Source organism: Phocoena phocoena, chromosome X (genome assembly GCF_963924675.1).
Source record: "Phocoena phocoena chromosome X, mPhoPho1.1, whole genome shotgun sequence".
NCBI lineage: Eukaryota > Metazoa > Chordata > Mammalia > Artiodactyla > Phocoenidae > Phocoena > Phocoena phocoena.
Genome location: NC_089240.1, coordinates 116,281,173 through 116,303,135, shown reverse-complemented (window position 1 = coordinate 116,303,135; position 21,963 = coordinate 116,281,173).

The following is a 21,963-nucleotide window of genomic DNA, read 5'->3' as shown; positions in this document are numbered from 1 at the left end:
GACCCTCAAAACCATTATGAAAAGTGGAAGAAGTTATACGCAAAAGAGTAAACACTGCAGATTTCCGTGTATGTGAAATTATATAACAAACACAACTAATCTGTTGTGATAGATATCAGAAACTGGTTACTTCTGGGTGGTGGGAATTGACTTGGAAGGGGTACAAGGAAATTTTCTATATTTTGATTGGCTAGTAGTTACTCGGTTGTATACAATTGTCAAAACTCATCAAGCTGTACACTTAATATCTGGGGATTCTGTGTAAATTATACCTCAATATTTAAAACCCGTTTTACTTTAGAATGGTTCATGAAAGCTTTTAATAATTTTCACAAATGATGATCCAAATAATGAATTTCTAAAGGCCTTTTCTTCCAATTAGAATCAGTGATAATATTGGCATACATATTCTCTACTCTTTTTTTTGAATCCACTCTAATTTACTTATTTATTATTATTATTTTTAAATTTTTGGCTGCATTGGGTCTTCGTTGCTGTGCTGCGAGCTTTCTCTGGTTGCTGCGAGCGGGGGCTACTCCTTGTTGTGGTGCGTGGGCTTCTCATTGCGGTGGCTTCTCTTGTTGTGGAGAACAGGCTCTAGGCGCATAGGCTTCAGTAGTTGTGGCACATGGGGTCAGTAGCTGTGGCTAGTGGGCTCTAGAGCACAGGCTCAGTAGTTGTGGCGCATGGGCTTAGTTGCTCCGTGGCATGTGGAATCTTCCTGGACCAGGGTTCAAACCTGCGTCCCCTGCATTGGCAGGCAGATTCTTAACCACTGCGCCACCAGGGAAGTCCCTGGCCATCATTACTTAAAATAATTTTCTGCACTCTCTTCTCCTCCTGGCAATGTGACTACACATTTGCTTTATCTGTTGATATTGTCCCATGGACCACTGCTGTTCTGCTCTTTTCTATCATTCTATTCTGTGCTTTGGTTTATATAGTTTCTACAACATCTTCAAGTTCAATGATATTTTCTTCTGCAGTGTTTAATATGCTCCTACAACTATCCAGTGAACATTTCATTACAGGTATTGTATTTTTCAGCTCTTGAAGTTCTATTTAGTTCATTTTTAGAGATTTGATCTCTTCTCATTATATGTATGTTTTTCTTTACATTATTTAACATATTTATAATAGCTGTTTTAAAATATTTGTATGCTAACTCCATTTATGTTATTTCTGGGTCTATTTTTTTATTGTTTATTATAAATTTTTATTTTATTTATTTTTGGCTGCGCTGGGTCTTTGTTGCTGCACGTGGGCTTTCTCTGGTTGCAGTGAGCGCGGACTACTCTTCGTTGCGGTGCACGGGCTCTAGGTGCGTAGGCTTCGGTAGTTGTGGCACGCGGGCTCAGTAGTTGTGGCTCACGGACTCTAGAGCGCAGGCTCATTAGTTGTGGCACATGGGCTTAGTTGCTCTGTGGCATGTGGGATCTTCCCGGACCAGGGCTCAAACCCGTGTCCCCTGCCTTGGCAGGTGGATTCTTAACCACTGCGCCACCAGGGAAGCCCTGGGTCTATTTTTTAAATTAACATTTCCCCTGGTTATACATCACATTTTCCTGATTCTTTGTAGGCCTATTAATTTTTTTTTTTTTTGCGGTACGCGGGCCTCTCACTGTTGTAGCCTCTCCTGTTGCGGAGCACAGGCTCCGGACGCGCAGGCTCAGCGGCCACGGCTCACGGGCCCAGCCGCTCCGCGGTATGTGGGATCCTCCCCGACCAGGGCACGAACCTGTGCTCCCTGCATCGGCAGGCAGACTCTCAACCACTGAGCCACCAGGGAAGCCCCGAGGCCTATTAATTTTTGATTGGTTGATGGGTATTGTAAAAATTACTTTATCAAGTGTCTACATTTTATTGTCTTCCTTTAATGAAGAACTTGTTTTGGCAGGCAGTTATTTTACTTGTGGATCAACTTGATCATTTTATGGCTTTCTAAAAAAACTTTGTCAAGTGGGGTCTAGAATAGTTTTAAGTCTAGGACTATTTTAGTTCTGCTACTACAGTGTGACGTCCAGAGATGAAGCTACTGAAGGGCCCAGTCGATGGCATGAGCAGTGGTTTCCCCCGGAGTTCAGAGGGGTCATCGGTTTGATCTGGGATGGTCAGAGAAGACTTTACTGGGCAGAGGGTACTTGATGTGTCCCTGGAGGGGGGCTAGAATTCAAACAGGCTGAAAAGACAGAGAGTTTTCTAGGCAGGGAAGATTCCAGAAGCACAGCTGTAGAAGTGGCAATGCTCAAGGCAGGACTGTTCCTGTGACAGTGAACTGTCCAGCTGGGCTGGGCTGGGTAAAGTGGAAATAAAGCAAAAAGGCAGCAGTGAGGGCCAATTCTGTCACTCCTCAATGACGAAAAATAGGGCATAACCATTTTGGGGAAGGTTCATGCTATTTCGAGATCTGCTTGGATCCACATGGTGGCTTCACAAGGTTTTACAGGGTAAATCTGAGCACTGCAGAGCCACCCAGCCTATTATATGAACTGGAATCACATTCAAGGGCTAATGGGAAACAAATAATGTACCATTTCTGGTCCAGCTTTTTGTAAAGCAATAAATTGCTTTGAAAATACAGTATTTATGCAAATGTGGTATTACTATCAGTTACCACATTTGCATAGCCATCTGCTACATTTTTAGAGCTAAGCTCAGAAATCTTTCCACTCCAAGACTCTAAACAAGGCTTTGTGATACCTATCAAGTTATGTACCAACAAGCTTTTAGGATGGCTAGAAATCCATCCTATGATCGTTGAAACAAAAGCCATCTGGACATATTGATTATTAATAGATTTTCAATTAATTAATGTAGTCCTGAGCGAAGACTTTGCACACCAGTTCTACCTACCCGTGTGCTGAATATGCACTGTTACAGCCAGGGAGCTTCCTCTGGCTCTTCCCATACACTCAGAGCCTAGCAAGATGGAACAGAGATTCACTCACTCACTCACTCGTTCATTCATTCAACCAACGAGCCACAAAATATTTGTTATGTGCCAGACACAGCTCTAAGAGCTGGGCATATAGATATGAACAAGACAGAAAAAAATCCCTGTCTTCATAGATGTTACATTCTAGTGGGGAAAACAGAAATAAACTGATCTGAAATATAAAGTCAGGTAGTGATAGTGTGTGAAAAAAAGAAAACAGGACAGGGGGACAGAGTGTGACTGGAGTGGTACTGCAGATAGACTCAGCATGGAAGACCTTTCCGATGAAATGACATTTAAGCAGAGACCTAAAGAAAGTGAGCGAGTGAGTCATGTATGTGTCAGGGTGAGAGTGCTCTGGGCAGAGGTAACAGTAAGTGAAAAGTATGTGAGGGAGAAGCTTGCCTGGCACATTCAAAAAAGAGCAAAGAGAACAGTGTGTCTGGAACATAGTGAGCAAGGAGGAAAATGGTAGAAGATCAAGTCAGAAAAACAGGCATATGAACTAATCATATAAGCTATGGTAGGAAGCTGTCTTTTCTCTGAGACAGAAAAGAAGACACTAAAAGGTTTGAGCAAGAAATAAAATGTTACATCAGAGGTTCTGATCTAACTTTTTGGAATAGGGTATTTTCCAAAGTTCCTCAGATGATTCTAATGTGCATTACGGGCTGAGAATCACTGTTTAGCAGGATTACTATGTCTGCATTTTGAGAACAGATTCTGGGCAGAGGGAACAAGGGTGGAAGCAGCAACAGCAGTTAGGAAGCTGTTATAATAATCTAGGCCAAAGCTGGTGATGCCTTGGATTAAGGTGCTTTGAGAACCAGAGGAGCACGAGTTGGCTTTGAGTGTCCCTGTCAACATCTTGGCTATGGCCACAAGATGGGGAAGCATCTAGTGCTCTGTCCCTTCAGCCTTTCTTTCTCTACAGCTGGACCGGCCGACCGGTCCCCCACCCCTTGCAGAACCAGAGAATCATGCCTAACCAATAAGGGGGACTTAGGAAGTCTTGGTTAAACATTTCAGGGACCTCATCATAAAATCCTTCTCTAATGCAATGACGAAATTCTAGCAACTGAGCTTATTTTTTCCTGTGGCTTTGCCCCCCGACACACATTAAACTAAAGCTTTATGATCAAACACTTGCCCACCTGGGATCTGGTCACCCAGGTTCTCCAGGTAAGGGTAAGGGTCCATCCTCACCTACCCTTCCTCTAAAGTCTAAATGTCTTATTTTATTTTAGTCTAATTTTAATAATGAGTACTAGTTTTGAGCACTCACTCTGGGCTATGCACTCTTCCGAGCAACTTGTACCAACAAATCCAGTCATCCCCATAACCCTAGGAGGTGACTGCTGCAATTACACCTGTTCAACAGATGATGTAACTGAGAATCAGAGCTGTAATAAGCAACTTGCACAAAGTCGCACTCTTAAGTCCCAAGGCCAGGATGTAAACCTAGGTCTGTATGACTCCAAAGACTTTGTGCTTTTAATCACTTAACGTCTCCCATTCCAGAAGCCAGCTTCAGACGAGACCTGGAACCTGCTGACAAACACCTCCACCTTACTGCCTCCCTGGATCTCCGCCTCATCCTGCCCTTCCACGATGGGCGTTTTCCCTCTGCTTGCACCACCCTGAACTCTAAACCTGTTTGATGTGCTCTGGCTGTTTCGCTCCAGCTTCAAAGAAGTGGCTGTATCTGGTTTCTGGGTACCTGGCTGCCCTTTGGAGTGGGGGTGAGTCTGACTACTTCTCCAGGCAGCTTGCCTTCTTCCAGAACAGTGAAGTTTGAGTGTGTAGCAGCTGGACATCCTCATTCCTGTCATGCCATCTCCTCCTGCCCTTCCAGGAGTGCCATTTGCTCTTACTTCTGGGGAGCCAGCAGCCCCATTTGGAAGGGACAGTACCTCATCCTCTTATTAGGGCTCTAGTTTGCACCCTGGAGAATGTGAACTCCTAAAGCCCTTGGTAAAGGCAAAACTCCAACAGCACCTGCAATCTTTCAGCATCTCTGACAAATGGAAACAAATATATATAAATACATAGATATAAATATATAGGTGTGTGCAAATACATAGATATAAATATATAGGTGTGTGCAAATACATTTTCAATATTAACAATGCGCTACACGGCGACTTATCTATCTGCAGCTGATAAAATATATTTGAAGAAGGAGCCTCTTGGAGTCTTCCAAGTGCTGAGGTGTGAACAACTGCCTTGGGCAGCTGAGTGTGTGTGTGCAGAGAATGCAGAAATATGCAGCCTGAGCACCACCAAATGATTTATTAAAAATCACCCGAGAGACAAATTTTAAATTGTTAATCAAAAATATGAGCAAAGAAAGGTGATTGGAATATAAACTATTAAGTAAAGTGGGAGAGGACCTAATTTGTATCTGATATGCAGCTTTAAAAACTCAATTTGTAAATGAGTTTTGTAAAGCCCGGAGTTTATTGCAACTGACTGTAAATATATAAAGAAGTATTCATCCTCTGGTGTAGAAAGGTAAAAAGGAGTGCTCAGATGGAAGGGTCACTGTGATGCTTGCTCAAAAAGCTGCTCTTCGCTTTTTGTTAACAAACAATGGCCAGTTTATTTTCTAGTATTTTCTACATTTTCAGCCAAAAATGCATCTATGTGTCACAGACCTGGTAAAAGCCTCTAGTGTCAAGTGGAGTCTATCACTGCCGAGGGCACGAAGGTGACACTGAAGCAGCCAATACTGGCCTTCACTGGCTCCTACTAAAAGTAAGCAGGATGTGTGGGGTGGCTTCAAGGAGCTGAGCACCTCCGATGTTCCCTTCTGTGGTCAAAGGAACTGAATATACCGGGTAGGGGTTTTCCCTCTTCTGCTCTTCCCTGAAAACAACCTCCAAGTAACCACTTGGCAAACCTAGCTATGCCACCTGTCATCATTTTGTCTCTGGCTGGTTTCTCTCTTTCTCTTATCTCAAGATTCTTTTCCATCATATCCGCTAACACTGGGGATCCTGGAGGATCATCTCCCCTGGCTCAGTGAGCTTTGGGGTTGCTTTCATCCCACTTTCCTCCACTCCCCTTCTTCCATACCCAAACCTGCAGTTGGGTGGGCTTGGCAAGTGCAAATTCACTTCAGGATTGACTGGACCTAAACAAAGCTGAGAAGAGCTAGCTTTTAACTAAAACTACCTTTATAGGAGCCATAAAAGGATGACAGTGCATTACTGGCTCCTCTGGGAGGTGGATGAGCATAGTATTTTAACAGGTTTGAGGATCAGGCAGACCTGGGTTCTTGTAGGAACCGTACTACTTTAATAGCCAATTGACTCTGTAGAATAATGAGGATTAAATTAGATGGTGTATATGAAGTGTTCAGTACAGTCCCTAGAACAGTGATAATAGTGATTATGATTCTGAAACATGCCACTAAGGGCAGCCCCAGGAAGAATTTGCAGCACTGAACACCTACTGTATGACAAACAAAGCATTCCCTGTTCTCAAGTTCCTCACGCAGACTACCAGGGGAGATGACAGCTATGCATATGTACCTGAAGCATAAGACTGGGAGTAGCAAGTATTATGTGAGGAGGTCACAGAAGGAGCTGAGAATGGGAGGGAAGGGAAGAGAAAGAGAAGAGAAAAGAAAAGAGAAGAGCATATTCACCGGAGAAAATTTCATGCAACAAGCAGACACGGACCTGAGACTTGAAGGATGAATAACTGTCTCAGATACTCTGTGGAAGATCAAGGGACAGACATCATGAATAAAAAGGAGTGAGTAGGATGGTTCTAGACTATATATCATTTATCATTGACATAGTCCCCCATAGTGTCTGGCACATAGGAGTTGTACGATCAGCATTTGTGGAATGAGTGAAACCAACTGGTAGGGCTTCATGAATGGAGGGAAGGGAACTGCAGGATGTGTATGGTTACTTGGGTTCAATCAGTGGAGTCCTGAGAGGGAGGTGTTTACTCCCCGTTTAACTTTGCACCCCCATGCCCACAGCTCCGTTTCCTCTATCCAGGCATTCAAGTCCTCTGGCCCTCCCCAACCAGGGCATTCAAGATATATCTACTTCTAATGTGGCTTTGTTCACTTTGACGCTCCTCAGGACCCTGCTTTTTAAAAATATAGCAGTCTATATTTTTAAAGACTATAAAAATAATGGTCATCAATGGCTTAAATATCACCTTTGTTTCTCAAAGGTCCTGGGCTCTTCCCTGGCAATACTGTGTAAGGCTCCATCACATGTTCTGAGGTCAAGGCTATGTCCATATGCTCAAGCATTTTCTGTTTAAGAACAATGTCATGGAATTTAAATAACCAGGTCTCTTTGCTCTACCAAATGCCAAATCATGACATTTGTCTGCATTGTTGGTTGCTCCTCTTGTTAACATTGCAGGCCTTTGAAAATGGCCTAGAGAGACCATCTGGCATTCAACATGTTCATTTTACAAAGAAAGAAACTGAGGCTCAAAGAGGAAAAAAGCTATCTGCCCAAGGTCATATATCAAGTTATGGCAGGATAGGAGCTAGTACTCACATATTTCCCCCTCCTTTTTTTGGTTCTTAGATCATGTAATTGGAGCTACTAACATTTGTTTTATTCTTCTCATTAATTCATACTCTTCTCTCAACCCAATTCTCACCTCCACCATGGAAACATAAGCAGGGAACTTCATCCATACTAAAATGCTAGTGATGCTATCTGACATTTAACTCTCCAGTCTGAGAGTCTTAACAGTCCCCAAAGCGTGGCTACTGGTGATGTGGATGACTATTTAAGATCCCCTACTTGCCAAGAGGGCTTCAGAACATGCTTCTCTAGAGACACTGAGTACAGTTAACACATTTCCACATAACTGGGCTCAAGTTTTAACTGTGAAACTTAATCTCTAAATGACCCTGGGCAAGTTAATTAACTTCTAAATGCCTCAGTTTCCTTATTTTTAAAATGGGGATGATGAAAATGTATGCACAGGACTGTCCTCAGAATTAAGTATAATAGTACAATACATGTAAAGAGCTTAAAAGATGGAGAGAAAGCCTCATCTGTACCTGATAGAGATAATTTAGATGATGAGATTTGGATCTTTTAGCTGATGAGATTTAAATGAGATTTTGGATTTTGAGCTGATGCTATAATGAGATGAGACTCTTGGGAACATTGTGAATGTATTTTGCACTTAGAAGGGATGCGCGTCATTGGAGGCCAGAGGACAGACAGTGGTTGGCAAAATTCTAAAACAGTCTTCAATATTCCTGTCTCCTGGTGTATAATCCTTTCCCTTGAATGTGAGCAGAATCTGTGAATGTGATTGATGTCACATCTGTATTAGATTATGTTGTATGGTAAAGATGAAGGAACTTAACGGATGTAATGAGATCCCTATTTAGTTTGACTTAATCAAGAGAAAGATTATTCTAGGTGGGTCTGAGATATTCAGGTGAGCCTTTTATAGAAGAGAGTGGAGATCAGATATAAAAGTCTCTCCCCTGCTGGCCTTGAAGAAGCAAGTTGCAAGGTAATGAATTCTGCCAACAACTACCTATACGCTTGGAAGAGGACTCCAAGCCTCAGATGAGACCGCAGTCCTGGTGACACTCTGACAGTAGTCTGTGAGACCTTGAGCAAAGGTTCCAGTTAAGCCATTCTATACTCAGTTCACAGAACTGTGAGATAATAAATGGATATTGTTTTTAAGTCACTAAGTCCGTGGTAATTTAGTATGTACAGTAACTGCTCAATAAACCAGTTTCCTTCTACCACTTATTTTGATATCTGAGCACTCTACACTTATTAAATCTGGACTCCATGTCATGGGTTTCCTCCTCTTGTCTTCCATGCTTCGGATCAGACCTCATCTCCCATGACTTAATTCTTAAGTGCCCCTGGTGTCCGTACACCCAGCCTTGTCCTGTCTGAACTCTACCTGGAGGTCAGAGCATTCCCCTAGTATCTTTGTCCCTGTAGTCACAATTTCTCAAGGGGCTGGTGCTACTTACCCTTGAAATACTATTCTCTACATTTTCTGGTTCTTTGGTTGGTAACATTTGGTGAGACCTCAAAGTCCCTCTGGCTGTCCTAGCACTAAGCAGTTCCAACTGAGTGCCTTGGAGACAAGATGTCCTCCTCCACTCATTGACTTTCAACTGCCATTGTTGACAGTTTCACAATGGGCCCTTCATGGAGGAATGACAGCTCCTGAGGGTGCTGTCCTATTACTTCAGTGCCTACTCCCTGGTTCCTCACAGTATGTAATTAGTTAATCTCCCCAATGCTCCTCACGTTTGTCTCCACGCCAGGCAGGCACAGGACCACACTGCTTGATCTCGGGCTTATGGACGACATCTGGGGCACATCTGTGCATGTACTGGGCCATCCATGGCTTCCCCTTAGTCTTTAGGGGCCTGCATGGCCTTGGACCTCAGCTGATGGTTGGGTCTTTTCCATCCAGTGCAGGAAGTGTCACAACCTATAGAGAGTACTGTCTCCTCGGCTGGCTTATGACTGAAAATGAAGAAACTGAGGTTCACTGGGATGAGATGACTTGCTCAAGTGGCTGAGCCAGGTCAGTCAGACTCCAAACTCTAGGGACTTAACAGTTCAACCATTGTATGTAACCTGTTCTCTTGGGTTATGGAAAATTTTGGCTCAGGAATTTGGAGATTTAGTTTCTGGTCCTGACTATGCCATTCATTTAACGTGCACATTTGGTCAAGCCCTGTTTGTTCTTCCGTGAATCTCAATTTTCCCATCAATAAAATGGGGGGAATAAAGGAGACTGCTATGTCAAATGACCTTCTGGGCAATTCCAGCTCTGCCCTTCAAAGACTTTATGAAATATACATTAGGGCCTCTAGTTTACCTGACTATTTTGGAATATCATGCTTTGTCATTGTAACTGCTCAGGGACCCAAGGCCACTACTAATTTTAATTGATAGAATATGGTAATGAGACACTGAAAATTGATTCTTTATGTCAGGTTGTGATGTATCGTATCTTGTTCAATCAATACATATTTGCTTAATGCCTGTTCTGCCCACAACAATGGATTACGTGCTGTGGGGAATTCAGAGAAGTAGGAGAAATATCACCTGCCCTTCTGGAACTCAGTACTAATGAGGGATGTGGGAACCAACTGAAAAATCTATACTCTAAGACAGCAGTGTATAAGAACCATAGGATAAATTATAATGCAATGAGCAGGGGGAGTGGTCAATGCTTTGACTTGAGATGTCAGAGATCTAGATTCTAGACTCACCTCTGAGTCATCCACTCACTGTGTCACCATTGCAGGACACTTCTCCTCATTGGACCTCACTTTCCTGAACAGTGAGAATTTTCAGTGTTGGTATTAGAAGGTTCTATAAGATGAGACAGATAATTTTCGGTAAAGGTGAATGAAAAGGCTTATTGATTTTAGTATTGTATTCCCAGCATCCTTCCTGGGCGGAAGAAGGGTGGATGGAGCAAGTGAGAGTCAAGTTGGGCTTTAATGGATGGAAAGAACATTAGGTAAGAATAAGTGAAAGAATTGCACTGCAGGTCATATAAGCAGTATGAGTATCGGGATGTCAAATGGACCATATGGCTGGAATGAAAGGGTTCCTTTGGGGAGAAACACAGTACAAAGTTTGAAAAGAAGACAGGGACAAGATTGTGGAAGACTTTGACTGGCAGGATAAGTAGTTGACTTTTACTTGTACTGAAGCTTTTGGGAACCAAAGAAGGTGCTTTTAGCTTGGCTGTTTGGTTGTCTGGTTGGTTAGTTAGTTAGTTGGTTTGTTGGTTTTAAATAAGGCAGTAGCATGATGAGAGTGGTATTTAGACAAGAAGGCACTCATGGCTGTCTGGAGTGTTGAATTAAAGAGGCTGAGATTAGAGGCAGGGGCAGCAACGATCCAGGTGAGAGAATGTGAGAGGCTGTACTAAGGCAGAGGCAGTAGGGGTGAAAATAAAAGAATGGGTTATTTTCAAAAATCACTGTGCAGGGAGACTTAACAGGGTCTGGTGTATGATTAGATATGGGAACTGAGAAAAGGATGAGGCAAAACAAATGCCAGAATTTCTCTCAGTGGCACTTGGAAAATGAATATTTCACAAAAAGTCAAGGGAAAAGACAGACTTGAAAAGCACAGGCAAGTGTACTTTGAGACTGACTGAATTTGAGGGCTGGCAAGACATCCATACTCAGTAATCCAAAGTGTTGAACTGAACTTCATGAGCGAGGTCACACAGTTACAAGGCAGTGGAGCCAGGATTCGAATCCGGACAGTCTGGCTCTATGCTACCCTTCTATTGATGCCGTAACGAATTACCACAGACAGTGGCTTTACACAGTGCTCATGCATTATCTCACAGTCCTGTAGGTCAGAAGTCCAGGCATGCTTAACTGGGTCCACTGCTTAGGGTCTCAGAAGGCTGAAATCAAGTTGTTGGTCAGCTGAGCTATTACTGGGACGCTCTAGGAATGATTTATTTCCAAGATCATTCAGTTATTGACAGAATCCAGTTTCTTGAGGTTGTAGTAGGACTGAAGTTCCCATTTTCTTGTTAACTGTCAGCCTGAGATCATTTTCACCTTCCAGAGGCTGCCTACATTCCTTAGCCCATGGTCCCCTTCATCTTCAAAGCCAGCAAGGGCACATGTAGTCCTTCTCTTGCTTCACATCTCTCTGACTTCCCCACCGCTATATCACTCTTAGCCCCTCTGATGATTTTAAGGGCTCATGTGATTACATTGGGCCCACCAAATAATACAGAATAGCCTTTTTATCTTAAGATCAGTTTAGTAATACTTCAAAGTCCCTTTTGCCAAGTAACAGAACATAACCACAAGTGTGACACCAGAGGGCAAAGATCATGAACTACAGAGCATGTACTCTGAACTGCTAAACTCTGATATAAAATATCAATACAGGTAAATAAATTTGGTATATTCATACAGTGGAATACTACTTAGAAACAACGATGATAAGTACAACAACATGGATAAATTTCAAAAAAAAAACCCATCAGGCTGAGCAAAAGAAGCCAGGTACAAACAAGCCAGATACACATTGTATTGATATCATCCTATTTATATGGTATTGCAGAACAGGCCAAAGTAACCTATAGAGACAGAAAGCAGAGCAGTTGACTGCAGCTGGAGGTGGGGGGAAAAACTGCAAGAAAGCATGAAAAAAATGTTTGTGATGATGAATCTATGCTATATCTTGATTGTGGTGGTGGTCACATGGGTAAATGCATGCTCAGACTGAATGCTTATTGTTGTAACTGAACAATAGTTCAATAAGATTGATTTTTAAAAACTAACACAGAGAGGTCCAACAGCTAACTGATAAGAATTCTGGAATAAAAGAACAGATAAAATGGAAGGAAGGAAATTGTCCCTGAAAACAGTAGAAGACGATTTCTTCCAGAGTGGAAGGACATAAGTCTTCAGATGAAAAGGGCCCATCTAGTCCTCAAAAAAGAATAATGAAGAATGACTTGTTTTCTCTCTCTCACACACATACATTACTGAGAAATTTCAGAACAACAAAGAGAAGGAAAGTCCTAAAGATTTCCAGAGGTTCAAAATTGGTCACCTCTAAAGGAATAAGAAGCAGACTGCTATCAGACTTCCCATAAACAACACTGGAAACTAGAATACAATCAGGAAGTATATACAAAGTTATAAGGAAAACTACAATGTTATCTCACTGAAACTATTAGTGAAACCTCATAGCAGAATAAAGACATTTTTAGACATGTAAGGACTCAGAAAGTTCATCTTCCTAACTCCTTTTCTTAAAGCATTCCCTACAGATGTAATCCAGCAAAATAAGAATAAATCATTACAAAAGAAGTTATTGGATCTACCCTAGAAGAGTACTGAAGGAAATTCTTAAGGTATCACTGTAGGCTGTGAAACATGACCAGTTTGAAGTTCGAATTAGAGTGGGTACATGGCGTGTTCTCGAGAGGCCCCACAGACAAACACACAAACAAACAAACTCAGGCCTCCATAGGTGAAATCATACGACTGAAAATTGAAAAAACTGCTAAAGGGACTGAAGCACTCCAGCCCCGATGAACCGTCAAAACTAAAAACTGATTGGCCCATGGCTTCCTTTGAGCCCCAGAGTGAGGAGAAATTAATGGTAATGGAATCAGAATTGATCAGGAGAGGGACAACAGAGACGAAGCAGAGAGAAGGTCCAGAATAAATTAGGGGAGAAGAGAAAGCCAGGGAATCTCAGAAGGCCAGACGTGATGTTTGTGAACACTACACCAAAGAACATAAAATTAATTTCTCTTAAAAACGGACAAGCGAAGTTTATCAAGGCCAAATCTCCCACAAAGTCATTATAAGAAAAAAAGAAAGAAGCATAACATCCCACAGATGATGAAAGTATGCCAGAAAGATCTGCTCACAAGATATTATGAAAATGATACAGTATGTGAAAGAACAATATATGTCAGAAGTTAAAACACTCAGAAAGTAGGTGACAGAACTCAGGAAAGAATTATAAACAAAGAAGAATCATTTGAAAAACAAAGACTAACTAGAAGGAATAAAGGAGTGAAAAAACACAATAGAGCCTTTTAAAATAAAAGGTAAAACTATATTTTTAATAACTTAGAAATGGAGATAAAATGAGTTTGAGAGACAAAAATGATAAATATTGATTATAGGCAAAGGATAGTGAATATATACATAATAAAAATTGCTGAAGAAGGCCAAAGGAACAGAATGCCATAAATACAATTTAAAAACCTTTCTTGGTTAGAAAAATTTTTTTGAAATTACATATTGAAAGTATACACTGCATGTGTTGGAATACTGACCCCAAACCAACAACACCAAGGCACATTCTAGTAAAACCAATGGACTTTAAAGAAAGAGAAAAATCCCTTGGACATATAGAAAAAAAAAAGAGCATTTTACTTATAAAGGAAAGAAAATTAGATTATCATCAGACCTTATGCCAGAAGAAAATGGAATAATAAATTTAAGACATCTAGGAAAGAAAAGTGGGCGCCAAGGACTCTTTATCCAGCAAAACTGACTTTCAAGAATAAAGGCCTACAAATTGTTGTCAACATGTAAGAAATCAGGGGATATTATTCCCATGAGTCCTTCCTGAGGAATCTACTAGAAAATGAGCTTTAGACAACCAAAATAACTAGAGAGACATCAACTGGACTGACGTGTAAACAAAATAGTTAATAAATAAAAATAATAAATGTTAAACTTTATTTAAAAAATTAATCTATAGAAAAAGCATGGAAAACTTAAGCATGGTTGCAAAATAAAGCATACAACTTATCAACCTTGGCAATAGGAAAAATAAAGGAACAAGCAGATAAAAGCTGGAGGAAGGTAGTGAGGAGATGAAAAGGGAAGGATGTGACTCCAGCTTCTCAGGCTACAAAAGTAGGAAGCTAAGATATTGTTTGTTGTTAACGGGTCAATAAACGGAATAGTTTGATCATGCTATTTGAATTTGCAGAGGCGATCAGGAAGCTTGCCTTCCCATAATGGAAGTCAAAAGGGTTCCTGGAGGCTCCTTCTGCCCTACCCTTGTTCCAAATCCAAGAGGCCAGCAGGTGACCTAAATAGAGACAACTAGATTCTAAATCCCAGCACTTTCAATCTTGAGCAGAGTGATGTAAGCACAAAACACACATGATTGAAAGTCATCCATGCAAGCAGCAGTCTAAGCTCAAATTGTTTCTGTCCTGGTTCCTTTCTGTCTCCTAGCCTTGTCTCCAGCCTCCCATTGCATCTGCAAGCTTCCCAATATCCTGCCAATAAAGCCCTTTTTCGCTGTTGTCTCAGTTACTGCAATATTTGTCCACAGTTCCTGGCTCATAGCTCCCCAAACCCTTGGAATTTCATGAACAATAAGAGCAATGCGAGCATCTTTTGTCATAAATTTGGTCTCGTCCTCAGCTCCTGAAATCACTTCAGAGCCACGAAGGTGAAATGAGTCTTCTTATTTATAACAAGCCCCTTTGCACCATAACTAGGTTTATGTTAATGAGGTGACTTTTGGAAAGCAGCTGGGGATGGGGGACTTGTCAGGGGAACCAACCATGAATAGAGAGTTGGAACTCCCCCTGATTTCTGGGGATAAGAGAGGGGCCGGAGGTTGAATCAATCATCTATGGCCAAGGAATTAATCAATCATACCCATGTAATGAATCCTCCATAAAAATCCAAAAGGACTGGGTTTAGAGAGCTTCCAGGTTGGTGAACACTTGGAGGTGCTGGGAGGGTGGCCCCCCTTCCCACATACCTTGCCCTATGCTTCTCTTCCATCTGGCTGTTCCTGAGTTATATTCACTTATAATAAACTGGTGATCTAGTGAATAAAATGTTTCTCTGAGTTCTGTGAGCCACTCTAGCACATTAATCAAACCCAAGGAGGAAGCCATTGGAACCTCTAATACATAGCTGGTCGGTCAGAAGCACAAGTGACAACCTGGGCTTGTGACTGCCGTCTGAAGGGGGCGGGGCAGCCTTGTAGGACTGAACCCTTAACCTGTGGAATCTGATGCTGTCTCCGGGTAGATAGTTTCAGAATTGAGATGGATTGTAGAATGCCCAGCTGGTGTCTGAGAAATGCTCATTGGTGTGGGGAACCTCCCCTCATCACACTGGAATTCAGTGTAGAACCCCTTTTAGTTACCTGGGGAGTTTTTCGGTGTTGGTGGTAGGGGTGGGGGTGAAGACAGTCAAAGAATACAAATCCAGTAGATCCAGAGTTCCTCCTGGCCCTCCCCTAGATTACTCAATTAACAGAAAAGGTTGAGACAAAGAGAAGGAAGGAGACTTTCCCAAGTCAAACACTGAATTCGCAGTAGACCAGAGAAGGCTGAATGGGAAAGTGACAACGACAGGCGAGTGTTTGGGGGCTTTCTGCACAGAGGGTGCTGAGTGTTAGGCCACTCCTATGGTGTGAAATGAAAAGTGCTGGGCATTCTCCCTCTTTCTTAAGTTATTTCCTTTCAGACTATTGAGAGGCCTGAACTCCCAACAGACTGAGGCTTTGGAGAGCTGCCAATCCCTCGGCCCAGGCCATTCAGCCAACCTGCCGGAACACACTGATGACAAGAGGATGCTAATTACCGGAGATTTGTTTTCATACAGAATATGAAACTTTCTCATTATCGGAGGATTTGCATCAGCTAAATGATACAGATTCTCAGTGATGACAGAACGTTCTCATTTGATTGGGTTGTACAAATACTGAGTGGATGACTTTACCTCCTAATTAGCAGCAAAAGGGAGACCAGAATGAAGCAGTAAAAACCTGAAGGAAAGTCAGGAGAAATTCTGGTATTTCCTGGTTACTTGAAGGGAATAAAGAAGTAGAAAGGAAGGCCAGGCAAAAGCAGGGGTATAATCCCTGAGAAGGAGACTGCTCTCCAGCTAATCTTAGGGCAAGATGAGGGACATGAAGGAGATGGGTGGCTATCAGTTGAGGGCCTACAATGTGTCAGAGCTCTGATATATGTGATCTCATTTGATTCTCATTATAATCCTACGGTCAGGGGAAAAAGGATTATTTATTCCTGGTCTCAAAGTGAGGAAATTGAAATTCATAGAGCTGAAGTGACTTCCCAAAGTCAGCATCAGGTCAGTGGCATGCCCAACTCCAAAGTCAATGCTATCTCTAATATACTGTTTCTGAATATAGTAGATGCTTAATACACAGGGTGGGGGGCATCCCAGTATGGACTTTAAACCCCAAGGCTGATTTTCATCCCTGTCCCTTGTCTAAAGAGCAAAGGAAGTGCTGAGTGAGGCTGTGTTTGTCATGCTCATTTTAATCTAAAATGTTTGACAGGTATTAGATGCTGTGGAGGATAAAAAGCCATGACAGGCCCTTTGAAAAATGTGGCTGTATTATCTACTTAGTTGGAGCCTCTCTGAACATCAGAATTGCATTTCATTGAATATGGTAGGGGAGAGAAAGCAAGTGCAGACTTTTTCTCTAAATTGTTCCCGGGCCTTTAATATTCAGAGAAGATTGTTTGTTCTTGGGTTGGGCTAGGGAAGACTGATGGCCGTCACTGCTCCCCCTGGCTGCCTTGCTTCCTGGCTGAGGAGATTGAATGTCTGAATATTGTGTCTGTCTGTCTTATTTTTTCCCCAAAGCATTAGGCTTTGTATGACTGAAAATACAATAATCTCTCCCCAGTCATAGGGTAATATTCCTGAGGTAGGGAGTGAATTCAGAATCTACAAAGAGAGACACAGCACATTGTTTCAAAAGAGACCAACTAAAGGAGATCTGAGAGGAGCTACAGGGTCCTCTCCCCACTCTGCGGATTCTGAAGCCAGGTGTAATGGCCCAGTAGACTGTGAGCCTAATTATGGCTAGGAGTCTATAATACATGATTTTTTGTATGCATCTGTACCTTTTTATTTTATTTTTTAAAATTTTTTATTGGAGTATAGTTGATTTACAATATTGTGTTACTTTCTGCTGTATACAATACATGATTTACTCACCACTCTATGCCCAGCACTTGGCACACTGGCTTGGCACGTAGTTGGCAGTTGTTCTATTTGTTCTACAGATGAATGAATTCCCTGTCACCTTGTGAGATATGCTAGGTTATGGACTCGAAGGCAGAGCCAGTGTCTTACTTGTGTTTGGATTTCCCATGCCTGGCACAGCACAGGTTCTTAATAAATGTTGGATGAAACAACCTTTCACCAGAAAACCTGAGGCCAGCCCAGTCCTCAACTAAATCTATCCCTGTCTACCACCTGATCCTCTCCCCAGTTCTTCCTGACTCTGCTTTGCTGTCCAGTGTCCTGTGATGCCCTTTTCCTTCAGTAGTTTCGTAAGGGGCTGGACTTAACCTAGGACATCCAGCACCTTGACAAGAAATGAGAAAGAGTTTTCCAAACTTGGAGTTTTTCAGCATTGGAGAAAAATTAGATTTGCTGGAGGTCTGTCTTTGCTGTGCAGAGCAGGCTCTCAGATTGGAGAAATGCGTATTGGATAAGGAGGTATCTTTTGTGAATACTGAAGTACACTCCCACCTTGATAGCTCTATTTGCATAGAGCAAATCGATTTGTGTGTCTGTGTGTGCTGTGCCATGTCCTTCAATGGGTATTACGGTTTGGGCTGGATGCACTATAGTCTGGAACCACTAGTGACACTGGTATCACTGGTAACGTTTCTAAGCCACTGGTAACATTTTGCTCTGTGCAAATGGGAAGCTTAAACAGGGGTCTTGAATCAGCCTGGGGAAGGGGAAAAGCATGGGTTAACTCTGTAGTCTTAGGCACGTACTTAGTCTCTCTGTGCCTCACTGTTTTGTCTGTTAACTGTGCATAATAATGTTTAAATCTCACAGAACTTTTTAAAGAATAAAATAAAATATGCGACTATATTAGTCAGGATTCTCCAGAGAAAGAGAACCAATAGGATGTGTATATTTAGCTAAAGAGATTTATTATAAGGCACTGGCTTGTGTAATTACGGAGACTGGCAAGCCCAAATCTGCATTGTGGGCTGGCCGGCTGGAGACCCGGGAACGCTGATGGTGCAAAGTCCAAAGCTGTCAGCTAGAGAATTCCCTTCCACTCGGGGGAGGGTCAATCTTTTTGCTCTGTTCAGGCCTTCAGCTAAGGATGAGGCCCACCCATATTGTGGAGGGCAATCTGCCTTACTTAGAGTCCACACATTGAAATGTTAATTTCATCTGAAAACACCCAGAATAATGTTCGATCAATTATGTGGGTACCCTGTGGCCCCGTCAGATTGACACATAAAATTAACCATTACAGTGACAGAGCCAGGCATATAATAGATGTTCAACAAATGACAGTTTTACTTTTCTTTGCCTTTAAACAGTAGTGATATAGTCCACAGCGGTTAAAGCAACTAGAAGGCTTATCTATTTAATGAGAAAATAATTTAGGCAAAGTATGTATAACTCAATCTCCCGATATCATTTTGATCAACTTGAATACATACACATATGATTCCTGTGTTTCTTGTTTGATCTGTAGGCAATTGAGATCTTCATGCAAAAAAGATGATTTCAAATATCTAGAACAGAAAGAATCCTAAGTTTGTCTTGGGTGTAAAAAACACATTAGCCCTAGAATGAGGTATGGGTAAGGGGAATCAGAAGCAGGCACAAGTGCTTCCTTTCCTTGTCAGAGAAGAAAAGGTCTAGAAAGCAAGTTTTCCGTGAGCACTCTATACAGAAATGCCCTACCAAGGGGTGGTGGTGTGGGATGGTAGCTCCCAGGTAGCATGCACTCTCCTGGCAGTGCACTGGTCACGAGCATGGGCTTTGCAGTAAGAGTGACCCTATCCGAAATTTCAGCTCTGCCATTTTCCAGCAATGTGAACTTGAGCAAGTATATTAGTCAGGGTTCTCCAGAGAAGCAGAATCAATAGGGGGAATGAGTGTGTTTTATTATAAGGAATTGGTTCATGTGATTATGGAAGTTGACAAGCCCCAAGACCTACAGTCAGCAAGGTGGAGACCCTGGACAGCCCGGGGTGTAGCTCCAGTCTGAGTAGGAAAGCCTGAGAGCCAGGAAAGCTGATGGTGTTACTCCAGTTTAAAAGCCAATAAGCAAAAGCCAATGTTTCAGTTTGAATCTGAAGGCAGGAAAAAACCCCTATATCTCCACTAGAAGGCAGTCTGGTAGGAGGCGGCCCCTCAGTCATCTTGTCCTCTTCAGGCCTTCAGCGGATTGGATGAGGCCCAGCCACATTAGGGAGGGCAATCTGCTCTACTCCGTCTGCTGATTCAAACGTTAATCTCACCCAGAAACACCTTCACAGACACATCCAGACAAAAGTTTGACCAAATATCTGGCCGCTTCGTGGCCCAGGCAAGCTGACACATAAAATTAACCATCATGACAAGTTGGTCAGACTCTCTGAGACTCCTATTCTTCATCTGTAAATGCTCAAAGCCACACACAACTACAAGGCAGTAGAATCTGGGTAAGAACTCAGGCCTGTCCGACCCCATAGCCTCCCTCTAGTAAGGTTTGCCTGGATTCTCCTCCTGCCACCTTGGACTCGGTTCCCCTGCTCCGTGCTCTCACAGGCCCCCATGCCTCTTTCAATCACAGCACTATTGCATGGTACTGGAAATCTTCTATATCTCTATCTTTCTCTCCTGTGAACCTCTTGAGGGCAGGGGCACTGTTCTGTTCACTAACGACTCTCCAGAATTCTTTATAAATGCTTGTTGACGAAATAAATGAATCCAGGCAAATTATAAGCTACAGTTGGATATTTCTAACCTGGAAGATTCTGAGGTTATGTTAGGGCTTCTGCACTATAGCTTTGTATGATTCTGATTCATAGTTCAGACTTTCAGCCCCAAATTGCATACTAGCTGTAAAGTATTGTATGAATGCCTGCTCATTTCTTGCCTGCATTTTATTGCTTTCTGCCATAACAAGTCCCTTTCACATTCCAAAGATCCTTTTTATTAGAGAAAAGTTTCCTTGAACCAAGCTGAGCCCATTTTCCTTTTATCAGCCTTGTCTTCTGTCTTTCCCTCTTGTGATTTTTGTGTGTCCCCTGGAACTCATTTAAACAATTAGTCTCCATGCTGGTTGTTAGCCATTTATGTTTGGTATGCTGGCTTGAGCCAGGTTTGTTCTGAAAAACACTCCATATTGATTTTAAAATGTAGGGCCAGTGTTCGCCACATTTATCAACGCTGTCAGGTACAAAAATGCTTTCTTCCTGTCAGGGCAGATTAATAACTAGCAAGCTTTCCAACAGGTGTAAAGTGGGCCCTACCTCACTGACGGTGCATCGTATTTTGGCCTTTGTTTTGACTTATTTTTTTACTCTCAATAAATTAATTATCTGTAATGAAATCTTTACATCCAACCATTGAATGATGGACATATGTATTCTTTGGCCTTTTCTCTGAGCAGGAACTGGTGCTCAGGAACTGGTGATTTTTTTCCCCTCTGGGGGTGGGGGCAGTAGAGGGGAAAACACAGTTTGTTTCTAAGAAATACATACGAAAAGTATGCTGGAATTTTGCTATTTTAACTTTCACTCATAACCTCCCATCTTATATTTTATGACTTTAGGCAAAATAAACTGAGAGAGATTGCTATCTATAGGAGAGAGGGTACATCCTAGCTTATGTTTGGCTATTAACTTCTTCCTTTCCTCCATTCTCTTGAGAGGCCTCGAAATCCCTGAGACTCCCCGAGGAAACTGTGGCCAACATGTTTTGCATTATTTAGTAGGGTGATTACTGATGGCCTGTCAGCCTGAAGGCCATAGAGAATGCCAGGCAATAAATCTTCAAAGCTTCCTTGGGACACAACTCTCGCATCTTTTGCATGATGAATAAAAGCAGTCTGTTTGACACGTTATTTCCAAGCTCAAAGAACCAACCTTTTTTCCACCAAACTAGCCAAAGGTGAACTCTATGTCTTAGCCTTTTGGCTTTGAGCACTGATGAAGGGCTTCAAGTTTGGACTGGTGGATGGAAGGGCAAAGCATTCTACGAGCCAACAGGAAGAAGCCATCAATTCACTCTGGGTGTGCTGTACACAACATGCTCACTGCAGGCTCCACCCCCGGTGCTGGGATGAAGGAGACAGGCTGCAGAGGCCCTACTTAGACCAAATCAAGAAGTTCTGCAGCTAGCAGCCATCGGAGCATGGAGCCTGAGCTTGCAGCCTCGTCAGGGTAGCTGCTTGAGAAGGCAGGTGCCAGGTGGGCAGCTGTAACAGGCGCAGGCTGTCTCCTCTCAGGTGTCAGAGAAGTAAGCCCTACAGTCTTAAAAAGTCAGACTGCACCCTCTGAGACCTTTTGCCTCCACCAGCCCCAGTCCCTGAGCTGACTCCCCCCGACCCCTGCCCACAGGCCTCAGCAGTCTGGCAGGGAGCCCACAGTAAGTTTGAGAACCAGGCTTCTAGTGTTTTAAACGGCAGAGCTGTACTTGATCGGCTAGCACTTACAGAGTATAAAGAGATTATTCCCACCTCCCATTCAGGGCCACAGCAGCATGGGTC